Genomic DNA, 16309 nt, shown 5'->3' with positions numbered 1-16309 from the left:
ACTGGCTGAATCAAGGTGTCAGCAGGGCTGCCTCTGGAGACTCCAGGGGAAATTCAGTTCCTTGCCCCTTCCAGCCTCTGGTGGCTGCTGGCATTCCTTGGTTTGTGGCTACATCACTTCTATTTCTGCCTCCTCCATAGTCCCAATACCTTCTCTTTTGTGGTCAAATTTCTCTTTTCCTCCCTATTATAAGGATACACGTGATCATACTTAGGTCTACCTTGATAGTTCAGGGTAATTTCTCCATCTCAGGATCCTTAGCTTAATCACAGCTGCAAAGTCTTTTTTTTTTTTTTTTCTATGTAAGATAACATTTACAGGTTCCAGGGGTCAGGATGTAGGTACCTTTTGGAGGATCGTAGTAAGGGGTAAGATATGTATCTGTGTGATGGAGTCCAGCTATCTTGCATCACAAATTTGTTCCCTATGTTAAAAACCTGAATGGTAAATAAATTTGACCTGATTCACCTAAAATTATACAAGAAAATGTCATCTTTGTCATGTGCAAATTAGGCATTAACAGAATATGGGTCTTTTTTCAATCTAAGATAGAAAATACTTATATTCCACACATTCAACATTCATTTACTCATTCCATATTAATGTACACTCAAAGAGCCAGGCACTATTATGCTAATTTAGGTTCTAGGCATACACCCGTGAAGAGGAGTTTTAAGTTATACTGTCCTACATGGTAGCCACCAGCCACCTGAAGCTACTGAACGCTTGACATGTGGCCACTGGGTACCTGAAATGTGGCTCATTCGAATTTCAGTATGTTGCCAGTGTAAAATAAACCCTGGATTTTGACTACTTAGCATGAAAAAAGGAATATGAAATATCTCATTATATTTTTTATTGGTTTCTATTGAAATGGTAATATTTGAGATACACTGAATTAAATAAAATATACTACTAAAATTAATTTTTTTACTTTTTTTTAGTGAGGAAACTAGAAAGTTTAAAATGATAAATGTGGCTTGCGTTTATGATTCACAATTATATTTCTATTAGCACAGTTCTAGAGGTTAGGAGATGAGAATAAATACAATACTAATAAAAAAAGGTTGAAAATAAAATCTAGTGATGCATTAGAGAGTATCTCAGTAGGTTTCTCTATATTGGGTGGCCAAGGAGGAACTCATTGGACTCTTGAGCTGAGACCTGAATTATATGAAAGCATCAGTCACACAAAGATTTTTGGGAAATGTATTCTAGGTAGAGGTAACAGAAAAAATATTTTCTAGGTAAAGGGTTTCTTCAAGTGTAAAATGTGGGGGACAAGTTTGATTGGTTAGAGGCATAGAAAGAAATTCAGTGAACAAGAAGGACAATAGAGCAGGATAACATCGGAAAGAGAGAAGTGGCCCAAATCATTTTAAGGTCAACAGAAAGTGTAAACTCAAACATTGTTCTATTTAACTGCTTTGAAAATCTTGAGTTAGAGTACTAATATTTGAGAGAGAACAAATGTAAGGGGAATGTTACTGTAGCTGTGTGAGCTTGGCTAGTCATTCACTTCTTTGCCTCAGTTTTCTCCGCTGTGACATAGGAATGGCTATGATTGTACTAACCTCGTAGGCTTTTTGTGAAGACTGAATGAGATAATGCATGTATACACATTCTAAGTGATGTATGCTGGCTATGACTAGATGTGATTCCATATTAGTTAGAGTATCAGAGAGATGGGTATATGTTATTTGAATTACTTACAGAAATGCCTTCATAGGAACATGATTAAATATGCTTAGTTTCAGCAGTGGTTGCTCTAAGAATGGGTTATATGGATGATATTCTTACTTTTTCTTTTAAACCATCTTTGCCTAATAGTTTATTAAGCATTCCTTGTATAAGATTCCATGTAAAAAAATTTCTCCTGGGAATTTAGTACAAAGAGAATGTGTCTCCTGATGCATTAGTATATATCACTTTATTAGAAAATAAAAAGCTTAAAAGAGGTAAAAAGTTAAAAAATATATACCCTCATTATTTTCACCCTTTCATATTGTATTGGCTGACAGGATTCTCACAGTTAAATTTCTACTTGGTTTTGGGTTAGTGTAGGTTTACGGAATTTATGACATAATGACTTTCCATAGGCCAAATATATTGCTATAGAATTTCTTTCATTATTTTAAAAGCTTATGACATGTGTATTTTATTATATGCTACTTTAAAATTTTTTAAAATAATTTAAAACTAAATTAAATAAAATATATAAAACATTGTTTCTATGAGAAAATGCATTCCAAATTTCACAGAACCAAGTTATAAAAGAATTTTTGGAACATAGCCTATTTACAAGTTTGGGAATTCCTCATATAGTTGGGGGGTATTCTAAAATCTCTTACTAAATATCTTCCTTAGAAGATATATTTCCCAAAAAAAGAAGCAAAATTTGAGACCCTATTTTTTTGGATGACACATGTGAATTTCAAAAGGAGCTATATGAGTTTGTCTTTGTATAAAATTTTTTTGTTGAAGATAATAATATAAAAATAACATTTTTTCTTTAATCCAAGGACATCTTTCTCAGAATTTGTCCATTCATTCATTTATTCATTCATTCATTAAGTGCCTGTCAAGGCCTATGTTGTACTAGAGCTGTAAATTAACTGTGTCTGTGAGATGAGGCCAAAATGTTCTGGAGCCAGATAATGACAGGCCTTAGATGACAGACATGCTATAGTTAGGATTTCATCCTGGAGGCAATGGGGAGCCACGAAGCATTTGAGGCACAGAAATTACTTGATCAGACTTCGATTTTAGAATGGCCTTTGATAGCTGTTTTAGAGATGAATTAATGGTGGTGATGGGGAATGGCAGGTAAGTAGGTGGACCACACATAGGTGGGCCAAATAAGAAGCTTTTTAAAATAAAAAACCAGGAGAAATATTTCAAGAGTGGCAATGAGCATGGGGGAAAACTGGGCTAAATATAAGAAATATTTGGGAAGTAGAACTGAGATGATTTGGCAGAACTGTCTGGAATGACCAAAGTTTCCAACTGGGACAATGGAATGGGTACTACTGATACTCATGGGGACAGGGAGCCAGTGATGTGAAGGTGGGTGGGCTTTAATACAACACAGTTGATTTGGGCGGTGTTAGAATTGCTGGACAGTTGAATTGTTTGTGAATTTATTGATCTAAAGCTCAAGAATGGAGACAAAAGATTTGGGAGATATTAAATTGTTGGTAGTCATTAAAGGCATAAGAATAGGTAAGACTTTCTAAAAGAGTGTGTAGATAGATAAGATTATTGACAATGAAACCTTGGGAGAATAAAAGCATTTAAGAGGGAGAATAGCATGTAAGGAGATGATCCAAGTGAAAAGGAGTAAATAGGGGAAATCCAGGGAACATGGCCTTCAGAGGAGAGAGTTTTAAGGTAGGAGTAGTTTATATTGTCAACTGCCAGAGAGAGGTCAAGTAACATAAGGAATGCAAAGAATACTTCTGAAATTGAAATTAGTATATGGTATCAGAAACTGGCAGGAACAAGGTTAGCAGAATAGAGGGCTTGAAAACTGGGTCACAGTATGAAAAATGAATGAGGAATGAAGAATTGGAGACAATGAGTTTAGACTTTGGTTCTGAAAGGAAGGAAAGAGAGCAATAGTCCCAGGGGGACACAGAGGGGAACCAGGATTGTTTCAATATTGGGACTGATGAGTGTAATTTTCTGTTGAGTCAACCTGCAAGGGAAGAGCGGGTATTTGATGGCAAAAAGCCCCTGATGTGGGAGGGGGGATGGGATTCATAGTGCAGGTGGCAGGAGCGGTACCTCTCTATTTTAATTCTGGTGAAACTTTATACAGCCTCACAACAATAGGGTAACTTGTATGTGTCCTTCATCAATTAGTAATCTTCATTTATAACCAATGGGAACTTCAAGAAATGATTCATTTTCATTACACTCTCAAAAAGAATAATATCTACAGTCATGGTCCTCGTAAAGTCTCCAGAGTTCCATCTTTCCTCTACTCATTCTTCAGATTTTATTACTCATTAGGACTTGTTCTCCATTAATTCAACCAAATTTATGCTTAATGTGAGGGATATGATGATGAATGAAATGCAGTGCTGGCTTTTGAGACTCTCCGGTTGCACACAGGCCCTCACTAGGAGTTACTGCCTAGGTGCTCGTGATTGCCTCTGGCAATAGCGACATGACAGTGATACACTGATGACAATAATATGATCCTTGGTCCATGTGTCCATTTAGTATGACTGACAAAATACAGTGTCCAATTCTGCTTTGCACATTCTAGTAGTAGAAGTTCCCCAAAACAATCCTGTAGAATTCCTCTTATGAAAAGAAAATGTAGTACTAATAAAGCATAAAACAATTCTTCACACAAAAGTGCTTTCAAGGATATCAGTTTCTTTCTTTTCTGTTCACTATTAATTGAATATCCTGAGGATAAGGATCTTGTCTAATACTTTCCTTTCAAGATGTGCTATACTGGGAAATGCACAGTGTTTAGAATTCACGATACCTGGGGTCAACTAGTAATCTGCTACGCAATTTACCAGCTGACAGACCTTGAGCACATCATTTAATGGCATCTAGAAAATGAAGTTAAGATCTGTCCTACCTACCTCTTTAACTGTCCATCTGTCTATCCATCTGACTATCTATCTACCTGCCTACCTACCTGGTACCTACCTACCTACCTATCTAACAATCCAATAAATGTGAAGATTCTTTATAACTTAAAAGTGCTGTGCAGATGGTTTGGGAGGATTCACGCTTAAAGTTTTTCATTTAGGAAAGGTAATAACTTCCCAGTTTTGCCTAAACAAATCTGAGTTGGGTTTCTGTCCTTTGTAACACAAAGAATCTGACTTTCGCAGCAATTTCCTTCAGAATTCAGGTACCTGCCGCATCTGACTGTTCAGCTGAGTCAGAAGAAAGGCAGCGACTGGCACAGTGAAACTGACACAGACACCTTCTGGAGGCAAGCTCAGAGCCAGGCGCTTCCCCAGGACCTGTCTCTCCAAGCATGAGGGTGGCAGTGTGGACTGACCAGACATGTGTGACACTGGCTAGGGGAGCTGAGAACAAAATTCCCACCATGCTCTGCCTTCATGTCCTCAAGCTGAACCTTGAATCAGAAGAGGACCAGATCTTTTGGCCGCTGTGGGGTCACTGGTGTGTTCCTGTTATTGGTAGAAATAAATGGTCTTCATACTTCTAAGGTTCAAGATTATTACTTGAGGAAATAAATATGTACATCAAATTACAGATGTTAGGAATTCTGGTTGCTTTTGGGGAGCAGAACCAACTCCTAAGACAGAGGGAAATGCAAATGCTTCCTTGTAGTAAATGAGCAGTTAACAATCTTGTCTGTGGTCAGTTGAGAAGGAATCATCCACGAGGGACAGAGCTTTCAAGAAACTAAATACCTTTGCTATCCAGGTTACTCTTTCAAAGGGCATTAATGATTGACAGTACATGTAGAATGACCTGAGTTATACATCCTTCTGTAATTAAAGTTTTCCTTTGCCCTCTCTTGGCTTCTGTGACTTGATACATATTGCTTAACCATACCCTGTCTACATTTTTGGGTTCAGGAATTGGGAATAACATGAGCAGCTTCTGTATTTTTGAAAGAGCCTAGATCCTAGACATTAAAACAGCGGGCATGAACTTGTTAAGTACTTAACAAAACATACCCACCTAGATGCTTCATGAATAACGGCATTTGTCCTGAGCTTACTGAGCCCAGAGGGAGGCTTTTGGCACTCCTATCTATCAAGTAATATGTACTTTTATTGACCTACTCTTACCAATGTTGCTTCCCACTTTTGGACAGCTTTATCTCTTCCCATATCACTAAAAAGAATATAAAAATATTTGTAAAGAAAATACAATTTCCCCACAAAAAAAATGGTTTTTATGGAATTAAATGGTGATTATGCACGAATACGTTAGGACTTGCTGCCTTTCTTCAGGCATGCTTGGTTTTTCAATGCTGTGCCGAGTTTCACAGCTCATGTAAATAATACTCAAGCAGGCAGGCACAGCCCTTAGATAGCTGTGTGCTTTTATCCTTCAGAGGTCTCAAGTCAGGTTCACCTCAATGAGTGTTGTCTTATGTTCAACAGAGAGTGGGGCTGTTTTGATCATCTTATCTCATGTGACAAAGTACAGCAGGAATGCTTAAAAGCGAAGACTCTCGAATCCTACAGAGCTGGATCCAGACACAGGCTCCGCTTTATTCTGACTTTGAACCTGGGCAAGTGGCTTCAACCCTTTAACCCTCAATGTCTTCATCTGCAAAATGAAGGTTACTTGAACCTTTGCTATTCTAGGACTGAATGAATTAATCCGGGCAAATAGTTTAGCAGAGAGCCTTCTAGAGAGTAATGCCAGATAACTACTATTGGCTATCATTTACAGGTCAGGGATGCAAAACTCACAGAGCTTTGTCAGAATATAGTGAGATTTTGTCTCTCAGTTAAATCAGCGGTTCTCAACTGGGGGACAATTTTGTCCCCCACCACTACCTGGGGACATTTGGTAATGTCTGGAGATGTTTTTGGTTGTCTCTATTCTTGGGGGGTGGAGTGGGGGGACTGCTACTGGCATCTAAAGGATAGACAGTAGTAGGATGTTTGATTTCTGAACAATCTACAACTGCACAGGCATCCCCAGCCCCCAAAGACGCACTTTTCAGCAAGGAATTAGCTGGTTCAAAATGCCAGTAGTGCTGAGTTTGAGAAACTCTGAGATAAATGGAAAGGAATTCTTCCATAGATGAGTCATGAATAAATCCTAATCAAGAAACCAGTCTATCAACAAGTGTTTGTTGCCTTCTGCTCCACATATAACATCATTGCCTCCTAGCAGTGGAGCTTTTACAGTTTACATAATATCTTCACATCTATTTACCTATTGATTCTAACAAAAATGCTAAAAAAAAAAAAAAAAAAACCCCAAGCTGGACTGGTATTAACCACCCCCTCCCTGATTTTTTTTTTTTTTTTTTCCTAGCAGATGAGGAGTTAGGCTGAGAGGCTGACTTTCTCACAAAAACACAGGTGGTAATTAAACCCAGCTGCTCTGCATTTCAAATACAATGTTTCCACCACTCTCCCATGCCCAGCATTGCATTTCTGTGGGGAAGGCAGGAGATATTTTAAGACATGGTTCCTCCTCTAAAGATCTTTACTCAGTTAAGAGATTTCCACCCATGAACACTTGTTTATATCTATTGGGCTATCACAGATGCACATTCCCTTCCCGATCCCCACTGCAATGCAGCTAACCTGAAACCAGAATGTTTTCTTTCTCCCGAATCTCCGAGGGCTGTTTTGCAACATAAATGTAGCAACTTGTCTGCAAAACAAGGGTGCTACCCTTCTTTACAAGTACTTTTATAGCACATGCCATCATGTTCCTTTTTCCCCACCAGTCCTCCTACATAGCCCAGATGGTGCCTGGCCTGCTCTTGCAAACTTCTGATTGCCTCTGTTTCTTTCTCATGCCCGTCCTCTTCTGAGTGTGAGAAGCAGAGGTTTACCCATAACGCAACCAACTTGACCCCCAGATGTTAGAATATTGCAACTAGTTTTGACACGTTAAATTTGTTCTTCTTAGTTCAGTAGCTATCAGCATGTCAGCACCTGTAGGTTATTTCATGAAGTTTTGGAAAGCACTGATATTTAATTCAGATTTTATGAAAGTTACAGGAATTTATTTTCCAAAAATAAGACAGGAGATGCCTAGTCATTACATAGCTGCTGCCTGATACCTCTAAAGAAAAATATACCTTCTTCTTTGCACACGTGTTTATGTTGTCAAATTAGCTTGAGATTATTCTGACAAATGAGTAAAACTGATTCTAGCTGACACTCAGTCACACAGAAGTTTTTAATATCTGAGCTATTAAAAAAGGCGCTCAAACACCAAGTAATAGTCCTTACTGCAGAGGAAATAAACAATTCATGATTAATTTAGTGCATATTTATTATCAAAAAGTTATCAAAAGATGCTTGGAAAACTTTTTTCATGAGGAGTTCTTTGATGATGATAATAAAATTTGCTCTGCATTTCTTATTCAGATATGTGTAATCACTACCAACACAAACATCAGCAAATACTGTAACAGTATACAACACTTCAACAGATAATATAAGTTCAGATCAACTTGTACCCAAACAGGGAGGTTTCTGTTTGCTTGATCCTGTGTTTATTTTACTTTGGGAAATATACCCTAATGAAAATCATTGACAGTTCCCTGATGCCTCAGATATTTATAAGACAAATGACTTGGAAAGATACAGAACCCCAAGCAGTCTGTCTTCCTGCCTAAGGGTGTGCAGGGCAGTGGAGTGTAAAACACAATCATTCTTGATTTATTTTTACTTGGGTGGCTTTGGAAGTTACTCAAAACTAGTGTGCTCCATAAATGACAGAACTGAAAGTGTACAAGATGCAACTCAAGTGGAAATTACCAACTAGGAAGATTTTCCAGACTCCTCCCCTGACCCTCGTGGTGGGTTAAGTCACCCTTAGAGCTGATCACATAAAGACATGCTAAGTGATGCCAAGGCTGGCAGGAGGCACGTGAGACTTGTCTCTGAGCAGCCCTTCCTATGTCATTCCTCTGCTCAGAGCCGTCCCATAGCTTTCCGTTGCTTTAAACTGCTTTAATCCCTAACATGTCACACAGAGACCTTTCTAGATCTGGTCTCTGACTAGCTCTCCAGTCCTCAACAGACAGCACCAGAAGAGGCAGGTGTGTGCAGGAAACTGCTAGCAGGCAATTCATCAAATACTTGTGGCATGCCTCCTCTTTCCCAGGCATGCGCTCAGCACAGCAGCCATCATTAGCGTGCGAAGAAAGGAAGCAGAGGCAGGGGAAGCAGCCCCGGGCAAGGCTGTAGAGACTGGTTGAAGAGGTCTTAACTGTCATTCTAAGGACCTTGAACTGAACTTTATTGGTGACAGGTAGTCCCTGAAATATTTTAAGTAATTTTAGAGGGAATTGCTTTGGAAGGATTTTATTTTTATGGTGGTGAAGGAGGCTACTGTTTAGTATTTGAGTCTTTTTTTTCTTCATGACATGCCATTATAAAGAAATATAAAAATTTTCCTTTATGACCTCTTTTTGGGCATCAATTAATGTACTGAACAGTTTATCGAGAATTTACCAAGAGCCAGGGAATGTGATCTTTACTTATAATATGGTAAAGAACAAGACATTTTGATTCCTTTCCCAGGGAGCATGCAACAGGATGGAGGTCAAATAAATAGGAAAATGACAAATTATGGTATGTCTTAAGAAAGACACAAACAAGATGCTGAAGTAGGAACTAACAAGGAGGGTTCCCACTTTTGATAAATTACTGGGGAAGGCCTCACCGAGGAGGTGATATTTAAGCTGGGTCCTGAGAGATAAGCAACCAACCATTGGAGGAGAGGAAAGATGAGCATTCCAGGAAGAAGGGAACAGCTGGGGGAGGGTTAGCTATGGTGGCAGAGCTGAGAGATCAATGTGGCTGGATTCTCCAGGGTGAGGAGGAGTAAAGCACAAAGTGAAATTGCAAAGATGAAATCCTGTAAACTCTGCTAAAAAGTTTGGCTATTGTTTCTCATTTTCTCTATGGGGACAGAATGTAGTGTCTCTTCAACATGGTTACATGGGTATTTTTAACATGAATTGTTCACAGTATATTTGTATTTCTATAAGTACTAAATCTTAAAAATATTTCAAATAGATTGAGAATGACTGTAATTATTTTTTTCTGTGAAAGAGTTTAAGATGTTAATAGTTTTTAAATGATCTATTTTACCTTTTGGCTTATTGGACAAAAAAAAGGAAAAATAAACACCATTTTAACTGATCTTCTGTGAGAAACCTGTTAACATCTTAATCTTCCAGCTGAGACTATCAAAGGGGATCCTGACTTCCAGAAGAGAATTTCTGAGAAGGTTCTGGTTATGCGATCTTTCTCCTGTAAACTACCAATCGATTTTCCCCTTCAGTGTATGTCATACTCAACAGAGAAGACAAGTTTAGTGGAGCTGCATCCTAAGTCAGGGAAGCTGATGTCATTTATAGCCCAGCCTCTCAGGTAAGGTTTCATTCCCTTTGGTACAAGAAGACGTCACATCTAATGACATTGCCTTGGACCATTGTGATTTGGCCTGTGGCAGGGTTCTAAATACAAGTTGTGGGTGGACTGCAGATTTCAAAGTGACTTGAGAAATATCTGTACAAGTCTTATTTCTTTAAATGTCACTCCCCCACACACACACATACACACATTAAAAGTTATTGGTTGTCTTTTTCTATTAACTGGATAACACTCACAATGGAATGATTCTAATATTAAGTAGTAATTGGAGCAAAGTCCAAGGTTGTTTGAAAGCTCAAAGGCTGCTTAGATAAATTAAAAACTCATTTACCTATGTATGGCATTATATGTAATACAGAATGAAAAGACCAATGACTTCAGCTTATCAGTAAGAGTTGTGGAAAAAATTACCTGCCATCAGGTTTAAAGCTGTGTTAGCGTCCAGCTAAATGTATAACTCAGCTATTAAAGCACATGAAAAATGATAACATGTTTGATGCTTGTCTACTCCAAACTTTCTCCCATGATTCTTTTATTTCTCTTTATTTCAAACATGTTCTATCTTACACCAAGAAAACTTTATCGCATTGTTACTTCTCTATTAATGAGATTCTGGCTTAACAGCACAGTGAAATTATAGTAAGGAGTGGAGTTATTACAAGCTGCCCTGCATGTGAGTTAGATAGGATGCTGAGTGGATCCTTATGAAGCCACAAGTCTCTAATTATAATGGGGCCAGGTCCTTGAAGAACACATGTTTGTGTCTCATATAACTAATTAATGAAGACTGAAATAACTGATGGTGAATGTAACAGAAGTATACCAGTAGATCCTGAAGTTTATCTCCTTTTTCACCATTGGGTCTTTATCTGTAGGACTAATATTAATGGAGTAATTTGACAAAACTATAGCTTTGATGCTTTCTATCCAAATGGTGCAACATTCCTACAGGACACAGTTTAAGATTAAAAACCTAAAAATAAACTATGAATAGTGGATTACTGTAGAAAATTAAAATTAATATCAGTCATTTTTGAATCATTTTCTTACATTTTCAGATCATAGTGGTCTGTCTTCATGGCTAAGTAAGTGGTCTAGGAGTCCAAGCTCAGTTTATTCATTTTTCTACGACTAGAGCTTTCACGTTCATTAAACAGGACACACAAGGACTGCACTGACTGATCCTTCCAGAAGGGAAACAATCTTCATTTCCAGGATTAAAATCTAAATAAGTTTTAAAACCTCCCTAAAGCAGCAACACAGTAGCAACAGCTGGTTAGCCAGGCCTGTGGGTATCTATGTAAGTACAACATTGATTAATGGACTTCTAATGAAGTTGAGTATAGAAGATAAACATTAGAGTAAGAAAAAATTACAAAGGATTAAGTGTTTCACCAGTTATGGACGCACCCATAGTAAATAATAAAGCTGAGTTAGCTAAGAGGCAAAGCTGGATGGAGACCCCCTAGTCATAAAGACATTTTCTAAGAATGACACTACAGTTTATGTTTTGAAAAGCAGTGAGAGATCAATGATGACCAGTACCAGTCAGACCCCACAAGAAACCATACACAGGTCAAGGGTTTTTGAATGAAATGAACCTTTTTTCCCTCCACGTTTTTAATCTTTCCTTTCCAATCAATTCTCAGGATTCCTTTCCAAATGCTTAGCTAATTGAGGTCAATAAACCTTTAGGCAAAGATATAACTCTGTTACTAGAAAAATCTAAGAACCTGTCCTCAAATAGTTACATATATTTCAAGGTCTTGTATCTTTTAATTATTCTGTTAGCTTGATTTTTCCACATCTGCCCAATTCTTGGAAACAAATCTGATTGGATTTATGCAGATATTTTTCCAAAAGATCTTCCCCAGTCCTTCTGTACTGTGCTACTTTGTTGGAAAGTAACAGGAATTTGCCTTTTTCTCACTTTGAGTTACTGTGTATTTTCCCCTTTGAGGAAAATGGAAGAGGCTGTAAATGGTATCAATTTACTTGGTCTTTTGTCTCTTTTGTGAAGGGGGAAGGGAGAGCTCTGTGAGTTTCTGTATCTGTCTTTTGCTTCCAGTACAAGGAGACCGGATCACCTTTTCTGAGGGCCTGACTTCTACTTTTCAAAAGTGGCTGAGGAAAGGAGTCAAGGAGGTTTTACATCAGTCATTCACTGAGATATACAGGGCTGCATCAGTACCCGCTTCGCTGAAAGGGAGGCCTTAATTCATCTCTTAAACTCTTATCTGAATGGCTGTGGCACTGGAGAAGACAACTATTGTTAAATACTCAATGCTCAAACAGATAATTTCACAAAACTATGAGATGGAAATGAAAATGTTGAACTACATATACATGCATATGTAGTTCTTGAAAGGAAACTAGTTTGTAAGCAGTGTAGATTTTAACTTAAATTTCCAGATTTTAATAAAAAATTTAATAGAAAAATTGCAAAGTCACAAGGTATTACAAGTTTTCCCTCTTATTGACAGGTTTTAAAAAAATGCAGCACTAAAAACTTGACCTTTCTATCTACTTCATAATCTGAGACTTAGACAGCAAGCTTGAGAAACTTTTGATTCCCTGTTGTCCTCAAAGAGTAATTCCCATATTCACACATTCACGCTGAGTATGAATTATGTAAGATTTCTGGAACTAAGTAAATGAACACAAGTACTGTGAACAATGTCATGGCAGGTATGCTGCCTGTTAAATTTTCTTTTCCAGATCAGTTTACATAGTGTAACGATAGCTTCGTTTTATCTACCTTTGAACTCAATTCGCCCAACAGTAAGGGATCTGAACTGGTAACACAGTCTAGATAACAGATAAAATCAGGTCATGTGGTACAAATGGAGGCTTCCATTCTCTTTTTTTTTTTTTTTTTTTTTTTTATTTAAAGAAACGTCTTAAGACAGGCACTTGACTCAAAGACATTTTTGCACACCACAAGCCTAAGGCACAGTTTACAACCTACGGTGACAAAATCAAATTATTTCAAGCTGAGAACCATTTTCTCCTATAGGATAAATTTTATTTGTGGACAAAATGCCCTGTGGAGGAGATCTTACAATCATATAACCCATTATCACAATCATCAAATGCATACAACATCTAAGTCCAATTAATAGAAGATGTGACCATATGGACATCTGTTACAACGTCATGGTAAGAAGATAATGCTTTGTTTCTTCAGTCGAAGTGCTTTAGAAGCATTATGCTTCTCTGTACCTTTGTGAACTAGGTAAGCAATTTTCTACGGTCTGCTTTCTCTCTGTGCCTCAGTATATCCAAGGTAAGGCTGCTGCCGCTGACTCTCTGAATGTGCAATGATAACTATGAATATAAAATATCTAATTATGTATCCTCAAGAGGGACCATGTCTAATTCTGTGCTTTACATGGTGTCTTAATGAGGAAAAGAGCCACATCTCTTCAGCCTATCCCTTCCATTGTGTAAGTTAAAGTGACCTCATTCACAAAGCAAATGCTCAGGCAGAGGCAGCTTTTAGCACGAACATACACGAGGGTGGTTTGTGTGTGCGCTCACGGCCGGCTGCTAAACGTGGGGGAGGTGGTTGTCTTTCAACACAAGAGGCTCAGTCGGGTGGCTTTGCTTCTGCATTTTCTTTACAGCCCCGTCTGTCTCTGGGGTTTCTGCCCAGGGAGGAGCTGGGAGCTGGCAAGAGCCAGTGGACATGGAGCCACAATGTTCTGAACCTGTATGTTCAGGTCCCAGCTCTATGAAGGGAAGATGCTGTAGGGGGACAAAAGAATGCTTCGTTTAGGTACATAGACAGCTGGTAATGTTTCTGAGCTCTAAGGGAGGACTGGGTGCACAGACTTCGTGTAATGTGGTACAGTGTCATCCAACTCAAAGAAATGCTGACCCAATTTGAACTGCAAGCATGATGGAAAACATCTGGATGACTACATTACTTTGTGGCTTGACAGACATAGCTTATTATTTTTTACATCTTACACATATAGTGTAATCGTTAGCTAAGTGAAAAATTTGATTCCTATAGAACATTTGCAGATATTGACTGTGATTACGATTGTTAAATTATGCTTTACTGTCACCTTATTGGCTTTTATTGAGGCTTTCATGACTCAAAAGCCAGGCAATAACAGCACTTTTTTTTTTTCCGTTGTCGTGAAACTGACATTTAAGACAATATTGATTATGTCATAAATCTAATATATAATACATTGATTTTAGAGTTTGGGATCAGAAAAATTATTTTTCTCAAAGTCTTGATGTAAGAATTATGCAGTCCATCGTGTTTGCTTTATTGCTTTGGCTCTAAGGAATCTCAAAGATCAATAATAAGAGTGATGATATAGTCTTTACATAATGAAGTAATTTGTTTTCTCATTCATACAAAAGCAGTCCAATCAGACAGACCCTGATACATCATGCCAGCTACTGTGTTCTCTTACCTGCACATACTGACTATACCACCCACATGCCAGAAAGACTTAAAATTTCTCTTGATTCTAGGAAATTGGCTGTCAAATCTTTTGGTACTAACATGGTTAACCCTTCCTTGAAGAAAAATGATACGACAAAAAGAAGGGAATTAAAATCCCTTTGTAATTAACAGAAGTCAGCACAGTGTAAGCTGGTGTAAAGACTCTGGATTCAGAATCAGACTGATTTGGACTTGAATCCTAGTTCTATCTTTCATCATTAGGATTTGGGGCATACTGCTGTCTTTTTTGAGTTTCAGTATTCTATTTGGGGAATACTCTTAAAATGGCAAAACTCTTAAAATGGTGTCTAGAACATACTAAATATTCAGTAACTATCGACTACTGTTATTTTTAATGATAATTATTAATGCTTAGACTAGATAATACTGGCTAAAATTTGAAAATAGATGTTTCTAGATGATTTGGTAAGAAATTCAAAAGAAATATTAATGAGCTATTGAACATTTTCTACTTGAATGCAGAGGTTTGACAAGTACAGATGACCCTTGAACAACATGGGTTTGAATAATGCAGGTCCACCTGTATGCAGATCTTTTTCAAAAAATGTAGTACCTGTATTTTCATTTGACAGAACTCTGAGTGTGGGGAAAACTTTATGTTCAATTAGAGACCACAATATGTGGAATCAAAAGAGCTAGGGTTTGAGTTCTGATTCTATCCAAGCTGTGTCAGCTTCCTGCCCTTGGGAGAGTCATTTATCAACTCCTTTGTTTTTGAGGCAGACGTAGCAGTAGGAGGAATTTCTACTGCTCGAGTTGGTGCTCAGCCCTATGTTGTTCAAGGGTCAACTGTATTCCGTTCCATATATTTAAACATTACATAAAAGACTTAATAATACCTGTATAATATGGAAGTCTAAAATACATGTAGGATTTAATAATATTTTTACTTAAGAATGCTAAAACTATGGACATTGTTTTCATTAGTGATGAAATCTCACTGATTAAGATTGATAGAAGTCAAACAATTAGTAAGTTAAAGAAGTAGAGAATACCCTAAGTTTCCATAGTTCCTCAAATCCAGAAACTCTAGTACTGATTTTTAGAGTTTATAAGTCTATAGATAGCCCTACCCATCAATTTATCAATATGTTATCTTCTAAAAGTTTCCTTGTAACTCACAAGGTTGAACCTCAGAGTGCATTTTCTTACAGGAAATATATTGTAAATGCTGAATTGTTTTAGTTTAGACCTTCTTTCCAAAGCCATTTTAATCTTTAATAACAGAACTAAAGTTTTATGTTTTCAATAAAAGGCAGAAAACAATACTTTGGTCACACTTTTTATTCTAAACCTAGTAAAACATATTTAAGCATACAGAATATTCATAAAGCATTTCAATAAAAATCTTCCTATTATGCAACCTAGAGTCAAGAACGATTGAAATGAAACAATTAGGAAATTTATTTGGAATAAGTTTAACTAGATGTGGACAAGAAGGCCAGGAGGTAACTTTGGTGTACAGCTTAGTGGAGAATTCTGCACCTTTTCAGTGGTTTTTGAGGTTCAAGTCAATAAATGTATTTTTCAGTTGCACCTGCCCTATTGAGACTGTGCTGTGTATTTCAATGAAAGGTGCATAAAACACCACTGAAGGTCAAGTCTAGCTGCAAACCACAGGGAAATCCAAAGTAACCTCAGGTTAAATGAGACAGAATATGTTTCTCTCCTACTAATACAGCAGCCTAGGGTAAGTAGTTGGGGCTAGTAAAGGGCTTCACTTCTTTCCCCT

At 37.5% G+C, this 16309-nt stretch overlaps 2 protein-coding genes across 2 annotated transcripts in view; both read right to left on the bottom strand.

Annotated features, from left to right (window-relative positions):
• LOC116660211 (mucolipin-1-like) overlaps positions 1 to 16309 on the bottom strand; it is a 71468-nt gene that overhangs the window by 15653 nt on the left and 39506 nt on the right. The gene's annotated exons all lie outside the window — the stretch shown is intronic.
• The window catches only part of LOC116660205 (wiskott-Aldrich syndrome protein homolog 1-like), a 43395-nt gene continuing 40732 nt past the window's right edge, over positions 13647 to 16309 (bottom strand). The window contains exon 4 of the mRNA XM_032468989.1: positions 13647 to 13838. The gene's annotated coding sequence lies outside the window, so the exon portion shown is untranslated. The remainder of the gene's footprint in view (positions 13839 to 16309) is intronic.

This window comes from Camelus ferus, chromosome 3, assembly GCF_009834535.1.
Source record: "Camelus ferus isolate YT-003-E chromosome 3, BCGSAC_Cfer_1.0, whole genome shotgun sequence".
NCBI lineage: Eukaryota > Metazoa > Chordata > Mammalia > Artiodactyla > Camelidae > Camelus > Camelus ferus.
Note: the sequence above shows the minus strand (reverse complement) of the source record. Positions and strands in the feature narration are given on the sequence as shown.